Source organism: Perognathus longimembris, chromosome 14, assembly GCF_023159225.1.
Source record: "Perognathus longimembris pacificus isolate PPM17 chromosome 14, ASM2315922v1, whole genome shotgun sequence".
In the NCBI taxonomy this organism is placed as follows: domain Eukaryota; kingdom Metazoa; phylum Chordata; class Mammalia; order Rodentia; family Heteromyidae; genus Perognathus; species Perognathus longimembris.
In genome coordinates this window covers 8,932,029-8,941,098 of record NC_063174.1, presented here as the reverse complement: position 1 = coordinate 8,941,098, position 9,070 = coordinate 8,932,029, and positions in this window count along the sequence as shown.

The window sequence follows — 9,070 nt, the reverse complement described above, 5'->3', positions numbered from 1 at the left end:
GGCACATGGCAGTTCACACATGCATGTATTTTAATTAGAATGGCCTTTATTACTCTTTTCCCTGTTTCCCCATCCTTCTCTCAATCAATAGCTTTCAGCGAGGTTCCTAATGTCATCTTCACACATGTCACAATGTATTTTGATATTATTCACCCTCCATCACATATACATGTATACATCTATATGTATGTCCTTTAGGTCTAGCTTCCACAAATGAGTAAAAAATGAGATAATTGGCTTTTTATGCTTGGCTTATCTCACTCAAAAAGATGATCTCAGTTCTATCCATTTATCTACAAATGACATAATTTCAGTATTCCTTCTGGCTGTGTAATAGTCCATGGAATATATGTTCTACATTTTCTTTATTCATCAGCTGGTAATGTTCCTTGGCTAATTCTACAATTTGACCATTGTGAACAGAACTGCAATAAACATGGGTATGCAGGTATCTGTTTTATATATTGATTTACTCTCCTTCAGCTATATGTCCCAGAGTGGCATGGCAGGGTCATAAGTAGGTCCATTTTTCGCTTTTGGAGGAAACTCCATACTGGTTTCCAAAGTTGTTGTACTAGTTTAAATTCCCACCAGTGGTGGATGAAATTCTCCACCTCCATCTTTGCCAACATTTGTTACTTGTTTTCTTCATAACTACCATTCTGACTGGGGTAAGATGAAATCTTAGGGTGGTTTGGGTTTAAATTTTCCTTATGGCTAAGGAAGTTGAGCATTTCTTCCTATATCTATTGATCATTTGTATGTCTTATTCTCTCTGTTCAATTTCTAAGTCTATTTTTACTTTATTTTGGTGCCGGTACTGGGGCTTGAACTCAGGGTGTGGATGCTGTCTCTTAAGTATTTTCACTCAAAGCTGGCACTCTACTCCGTAAGTTCCTCCTTTGCTTCTGCCTGGGCTGATTCGAGCTACAATCCTCAGATCTCAGCCTCCTAAGTAGCGAGGGTTACAGGCATGGAACCACTATCCCCTGGCTTGCCAACTCCAACTTGATAGTAATCTGTAAAAGGTGTGGGTCACTATCTCTTATTATCAGTGTCTGAGCTGGAGGCTACTGTATGGTTCAGAAAAATCCAACAAGGAGTCTCACGCTTTTTCTGTTCCTGGATGTAGGGTAAATAACTTAGGATTTTCCTGACGTAAAGTGTCTATGGTGCTATTGTGCTACAATGGTGAGTGAAGCCCTAGGGGTAGGGCCAGCAGGAAACAGAGATTAAGGACAGTCACGCTCAGAGTTGTCTGTTGTCCTGATATGAAGGTAGTCGGAGACAATAGAAAAACTTGCCGGACTGTTCCAATAAACCTTTATTTGTCTCCTGGGCTGTGGGCACCAACTCTCACGTCACTGTATTTGCTCTGTCCTCCTTTCTAGAATGTTCTTTCCCTCAGATTTTTTGCATGAACATCCCTGAGTGTTACTTAACTAGGTAAATGGCTTAGATATATATTTGGGGAGTCAGCAAACAGGACTAAAACTAAGAAAATAATTTGGAGAGGATTTGCTTTTTAGAGCTTTTCAAGTTATTTACCTCCAGGGAGAAATGAGTTTTGTTGACCTTCATTGCACTTATTTTAAGCCTTGGTTGATTGTGTTCAGTTCTCATTATTGGGGTTGAGGGGAGAACATGATTTGCCCCATTACAGCCTCCAGGTTCTCTATGAGGTCTTTCTGCTCTGTCTGGTAAATTCTAGCCTCAGAAAGGGGGTTACTCTATTAATTGAACCAGGCCCTCAGCCCTTTTCTTTCTTTTAGTTATTGTTCCAGGTAGGGTCTCCTGTTTTTCTTTTGGTGGTGGTGGGGGGTTCTGGCTTCAGACTATAGCCCTTTTACCTATGAATAGCCAGGATTACAGGCAGGAGCCACCATGCCCAGCCCAGTAGGTCATACTTATCTTTGCCTCTGGCACCAAGGATAGCACACCAAGGCATAGAAGAAAATATTGGTCTACTGACTGAAGAGAATGAGCACCTTGCTGAAGCACTCAAGAAAGGTAAGGGCTAAAACTGTTTCCACAAGGAGATCCAGTTATAGGAAAAAGTCTCTGGTTAGCCCTCCATGGCACCATCAAAATGACCTAGAAACCAGCCCAGAGAGGAAGACAACTTTCTTTCACAGGGTTAAATCAACATAGGCCAAAGCAAATTTGTGAGAAGAAAAATTTGAACTAAATTGCTAAGAGACCACTGCTATTTCATTAGGGGATTAGGTTTTTTTTTTCTCCAGCTGTTTATTCATCTTTGATGAATTTTGTCTGTTTGTCAAAAAAGTTTTTTCCTTCCTACTTTTCCTTAGCTTTGAATAAACTTGTGCTTTATTCTCCAGCTAAACATAACAATGTCAACATCTGACATACTGAGGCCGTTGATAGGAACCAACTTTTCTCTCTGTGTACATACGAACGTGCAGAGAATGCGGGAAGCTTTGAGACAGCTGGTTGGGGCACTGAGCAGAAATGCATGGTGCTCTCACCGTGTTCCTGCCCCCACAACCCTGGGAGGGGGATAGGAGTAAGATCCAGTCAAACAATGGGTGTGTTTGTTTGAGGCCAAGCCGGCCTCAAACTTGGAATTCTCCTTCCCCAGCCTCCCAAGCACTGGCATTACAAGCATTAACCATCACTGGCCACAGAATGTCAGGCTGTGTGTGTGTGGGTGTGTGCGCGCGCGCGTGCGCATGCATGTATATCTACATCTGTACTGGTACTGGGGCTTGAACTTAGCATCTGGGCACTGTCCCCCAGCTGTTTGGGCTCCAGGCTAGTGCTTCACCACTTGAGCCTCATCCCTACTTCTGGCATTTTGCTGGTTAGTTGGAAATGAGAGTCTCTCAGATTTGTCTGTGTCATCCTCAGATCTCAGCCTCTTGAGAAGCTAGGATTACGGGTGTGAGCCACCAGGGCCTAGCTAGGGTGTTTTGTTTTGGTTTTGTTGCTTTACCAGTCCTGGAGTTTGAACTTGGAGTTTTGTGTTTTTATCCAGCTTGCCCTGCTCATAATTGGCACTTTACTACTGGGCCACTTGGCCTTTTTTTGTTGTTGGTTGTGGGGCTTGAACGTAGGTCCTAGGCACTGTCCCTGAGTTTTTCTGCTCAAGGCTAGTACTCTATCACTTTGAGCCACAGCTCTACTTATGGTTTTCTGGTGGTTCATTGGAGATGTTCTTGCCTGGGGCTGGCTTTGAACCACGATCCTCAGATCTCAGCCTCCTGAGTAGCTAGGATTACAGGGGTGAGTCCTAGTGCTTGGTAGAGGTCAGGTTTTGTTGGAGCCTGTGAAGGAAGTAAGCCAGGAGCTGAAATGAGGAGGAGCCGAGTAGGGAGGAAGTGGCTTGAAGCTGCCCTGTGAAGGGATGCACACAACAGGGCTGAAGGGATGGAAGAACTGGAAGGAAGGCAGTGCGAGTAAACAATGAAGAGCCGGAGGGCTGGTGACGCAACCATGGCACAGTGAGGTTGCACTCCGGAGCTTTCGTTTTGTTACCAGGGCAGGGGGCTCACATGGGATGGGCCATCATGTCGTAGGTGTCATAGGCAATGGCTGTGGTGTCTGTGTAGAGAACACTGGGATGGCCAGATGCAGAGCTGGGTGGGCTGAGGGTCACCCATGTAGTCATCTACGAAGAGGATGACACCCAATGGGCCAGCTATTCAGGCAGTGGAGGTAGTGAGAAGAGGGGAGGTCCCAGTGACCAGAGGCAGTCGAATTGGCAGATTTGCTGCTGAATGGCTGAATTCACTGTCAGCTTTGGGGACACGTGAGCCTATCAATCAGTGTCAGCTGATTGAAAAAATATCAGGGAGGAGCGCATAGGGGCTCACATCTGTAATCCCAGCCACTCTGGGCAGTAGAGAGCAGGAGGTGACAATTTGAGGACGGCCCAGGCAAAACGTTCCAGAGACCCACCAAGCACTGGTGGCTCACGCCTGTCATCCTAGCTACTCAGGAGGCTAGATCTGAGGATTGAGGTTCAAAGCCAAGCTCTGGGGCAGGAAAGTCTGTGTGATCCTCCTTAACTCCAATTAGTCAGAAAAAAGCTGGAAGTGGAGCTGTGGATCAAGCAGGAGGCCCTGAGTTCAAGAGTCAGTATCAGCACAAAAAACAGACTTAAGTTTCTACATTGGAAAAAGAAAATACAATGAATGTCGAAAAGTTCTATATTTCCACATACTCAGAAACAGTTGCTAGTAACATTTAGCATCTTCTCCCCCTTCCCTTGCGTTCTGTTTGGTCATCAAGTATACCAAATGTACACAGTAAAGCATTTGATAGGCATTTGCTATACTCCAGCAATCTTCCAGGGTTATTTATGTTTTGATTATTATGTTATGATTGCTTGAATACAAATGTGCAATTGAAGACAACAATTAGTGAGGAATGTAATTATTATTACCTCCTTTTTGACTACTTTGAGAGTTTTTGCATAGAAGGAAAAAACCTAAATATTTTATGTATAAGGCAAAATGCTAGGTGATTGCTTGTTTGTTCATTTGCTTTGTTGGGGAGAAGTTCTTAGAACTTCCAGGGTGGACATGTACAGTGAGGAGGTAGAGAGGGACTTTGGCTGCAGAAGCCCCTGTATGTCTGCTCTCTCTTGAGTCATACTTCCGAGTGGGAAGCCAGTCTCTGCAGGGTATGAGACACAGGGACCTAGGTACAGTATAGTCAAGAGTAGAAGCTGTTGATTTACAGTTTCGCATGACTGTACATGTCTTGGGGTGTTGTTACAATGAATTTAAGGTTTGTACCTGAAAACTTCTGTTGACTGGCTTTAAAATGAGGAAATGCGCCAGGCAGCAGTGGCTCATACTCATAATCCTAGCTACTCAGGAGACTGAGATCTGATGATCGTGTTTCAAAGTCAGCCCAGGCAATTGAGGCACTTACCTCCAACTGAACACCAAACCCAAAACAAAACCCTCCGGGACAGCACCTAGGCTCTGATACTGGCTCTGATACTAGGTTCTGGTACTGGGGCTTACACTCAGGACCTTGCACTCTTGCTCTGCTTAAAGCTAGTGCTGTACCACTTGAGTCACAGCTCCACTTGTGACTTTTTGCTGGTTAATTGGAGATAAGAATCACAAATATCTTTCTACTCGGGCTGGCTTTGAACCAGGATCCTCAGATCTCAGCCTCCTGAGTAGCTCAGACTACAGGTGTGAGCCACCAGCACCTGCCTCCAAGTTCTCTCGCTATTCTGCTTTGCCTTTTTCCACATTGGCTTCATCTGGTGACTGGCCATCTTCATAGAGACAAGAAGGCTTCCAGAGGCCATGGGGGCTGTGTTTTCTTTCTTTGTATTGAGCAGGAAAGAGACTTTTTCCAATATAAATTCTTGTCTCCAAAGCAGGCCAGTGATTCTCACTACCAGTGCATAAATATTAATTGTTCATTGCACTTTTATGTATGCAAATAGTTTATTGTATACTATTGATTCTTAAAAACTGACCATCCCTAGGCTTTAGCTCCAGAAATGTTAATGTATTAATCTGAGTGCAGTTTTAGAAACTCTCAACTACCTTGAACATCCATCCAAGGTTCTGAGCCTCCAGCTTCGGCTGGGGAAGACCGCCCTCTCCCCTGATCACAGACCTGTATTCACTGATGGGGTTAGAGCCAAGGTTTGGAGAGATCTAGATCAGCAGAAGCAGAACTCCTGAGAACCAGTCAGGAATGCAGATTAGGGGCCTCACCCAAAACCTACTGAGTCAGAAACTCTGGGGCAGAGCTCAGCAAGCTGCTCTAACAAACTTGCATGCCAGCTGATTCCCACTCTAGTTAGAGACCCTCCACCTTACACTAGTCAGGCTCTTTCACTGGAGGAGGGGGGAGGAGATAAATAGGAGAATAGCGGACATCTGGGGGCAGGAGGTGACGTCAGCTACCTGGGGGGGGTGACATTAGCTAGCTGGCCCCAGAGACTGGCTGTGCAGACAGGTCCTTCCAGGGGCTCCCCGATGCTCAGCTGCTGAAGTGAGTGGATAATACTGTTCTCTGCAGATTGTATACATGTTTCGCCTTTTACTCAAATCAACAAACAGGAAGGAAGAAGGCCGGTTCCCAGCTCTCCATTCCGTTCCTCCCTCGGGCTCTCTGGGCCAGTCCGGTAGTAGCTTGAAGGGCTGGGAAGAAGACGTGCCTGGCAAGCGTTCCCTGGAAAGCTCTGTGGACTGCATTTCAACCTCTGCACATCAACAGGATCCTCAAAGGGCTGGGGTGGGGGAGCTGTTACATAAAAATGAAGAAAATCTGAACAAAGCAAGGGCTCTAGTTCATAATCACATATCAAGATTAGCTCTTAAAGTATGACACATCTACCAGTCCACGGAGATCCTGGGTATGGAGTATATAGGAACTTTCTATAATCCTTCCTAGTTTTTCTGTAATTCAAAACACTATTATGAAATAAGTTTTCTTTTCTTAAAAAGGCACAATAAGGTAAACATTCAAGCGAATGGAAAAGCCTCTGCAAAACTAAGCCAAAAAGCTGAGCACAGTGACTCATGCCTATAAAACAAGCTTCTTGGAAAGCAAAGATAGAAGGTTCATGGTTGGAGACCAGCCCAGACCCCCTCATAAGTTAGCAGGATCCCATCTCAAAGAAGCTTGGCACAGTAGTATGCATCTAGAATCCCAGCGCTGAAGAAGATAAGGGAAGGCCGGAGGGTCTCAGTCCAAGGATGGTTCTGGGCCAAAAGTTGGAGACTCTAATAATATTCCTTATTAAAAGGACACAGATTGATGGACAAATAGCAAATGCACATGTCCTTTCACAATGAGCTTGGGCTCTGTCCCTGTTGCTCAGTTTCAGAGTCCATGCCTGGCTCCAGCCTGTCTGTGCCCCTGTGTGTAAGCACACACTGATGTTTGCCAGTCATAGTACCTCTGCATCCTCTGCCAAGTGCAGTGCTGGCAGCCCGGATGATTGGGAGGTCCTTGATTGATTGCTAAGTGCCCTGCCAAGCAGAGATGGTGCCTCTGGATTGAATTCCTCCCCAAAGTGCCCATGCTTTGCAACCAAAGTCATCCAGATGAGCTTAAGGCTATCAAACAGAAGAACTTGCTTCCCTTATAATTCTACTTACAACTAGTTGCAATGTAACTCTGAAGCTATTGAAATATTATTGGGATAGTAAGTTAAATAATTCAACCTTGGGATTTGTTTTATTGTGCCAATATGGGGATTTGAACTCAGGCTTCATATTCTTGCTTGGCTCTTTTTCTGCTCAAGGCTGATGCTCTTTCTTTTGAGTCACATCTCCACTTCTAGCTTTTTGCTGGTTAACTGGAGATAAGAGTAGCTTGGGTTTGTCTGCGCCACCTAGCTTGAAACCCTGATCTTTACATCTCAGCCTCCTTAGAAGCTGGGATTAAAGGCATGAGCACCTGCGCCCTGTTCTAGCTCTGGGATTTAAAGTCCTTTGGGGAGGTGTGTATATCACATTCTGGACTTTATTGGCCACACCACCTCTACCAGCTATTGTAAGTTTCCAGTCCTTTCAAATTCCCTCTGAATCATTTGTAGGAGTTTCAGTTGCAGCTACAAAGAATTTACAGCTAGAAACTCTTGAGCTAGCTCAGCAAGGTTTACAGTAGGTTTCTCTCCTTACCCTTTATTCATGGAAGATGGATGCCCAAGGCACCTGGCTACACAGGGTTCAAGCAGAAGTGGGGAACAGGGCCCTTTCCCTTTCGGTTATTGCACCTCCAATTTCACTCCTTGATGTAAATAAAATGGATTTCACTTGGGTCTCCACTCCCAGGACAGGCCCGCCACCACAGCTGGCAGGGGAGACCAAGTGAAGATCTAAATGTTCTGCCAAACTCCTGACTGCCCCCTCCACGGGCCTCTGAGGGTTCCTTCTAGGCCAGGCGAATCTGCTTACTACTCTTTCAGCAAATACTCAGGAGGTGCCCCAATAGAATGTTTTTTTGTTTTTTTTTGCAAGTAGAATTTTCTGCAGGACTCTGGTCCAGAATCCCATGTGTATGGTGCGTGGCTCAGAGTCAGACATGGGTTGTCTGAGAAGTCTGTATTAGGCAGCTACTATGCAAGTGGGGTTTGAAGATGATAGGCTTCTGTCCATCATGGAGCTGTTGTGGGATTTCAATGGCAGCTTCTGTGTGCTAGCCAGTTGGGAGTCTTTACCCCCAGGGCAGCAGCTCCTGCTGGATGGTTATTCCAAAGGAGAGGATTTAGCACTGACTAGGCTGGGCCTTTTTTTTTTCCCCACCAAAGCTGCTTAGTCCCTCCTCGACTCCCTGCTGGAACATCGTGTGGGTCCTTACTTGGCAGTGAGCCTTTGCTTCTATCATAGAGAGGCATTGTTTCCTTGGCTCTGGGCCTGAACTTCCCTCAGAGGCACAGAAGTGGGCCATTTGGAGGGAAATAGAAGTTTAAAGGCTGAGCTGTGTGCAGGTGGCTCACGCTTGTCATCCTGAGTAAATGAGACCTGAATGATGGAGGTTCGAAGCCAGCCCAGGCAGAAATGTCTGAGAGACTCCATCTCCAAAATAACCAGCAAAGAGCCAGGCTGGAGGCATGGCTCCCGTGGTTGAGCACCAAGAAAGTGCAAGATCCTGAGTTCAAACAGTACGGGGGGGGGGGGGGGAGGAAGGTGAAAAAGCTGTATACGATGGAAATCACTTTGCAGGTAATTTATGATATTTAAAAAATCCTGATTCTGATCTCCAGTGATAAAGGAGTTAAAAATCAGTTATCTGTGGATAATTAAAAAGTCTTGCAGGCAGAGTCCCTCCTTCCTGTGAGAGTGCAGTTGCTTGTGAAAAGTCAAGAGAGACCTGGAATACAGTGTATGTTTTGGGGGTACATACCAAGGTCTGTGTTACAGGTGCATGTGATTCAGTTTGAAGGTAGAATTTCAGAGCATCATACCGCAGTGAAAAGCCTGAATGGTGACTGGGTGGAATGCACTATTTGAGCAGTTCAGCAGATCTGAGCCAGCGTTTCCTTCCTGTACACATTCCTCCCCCAGCCCCTCTGGAAGCACGCCGGACCTTGCAGACAGTAGGGGTTCCTGCGAATGTTCAT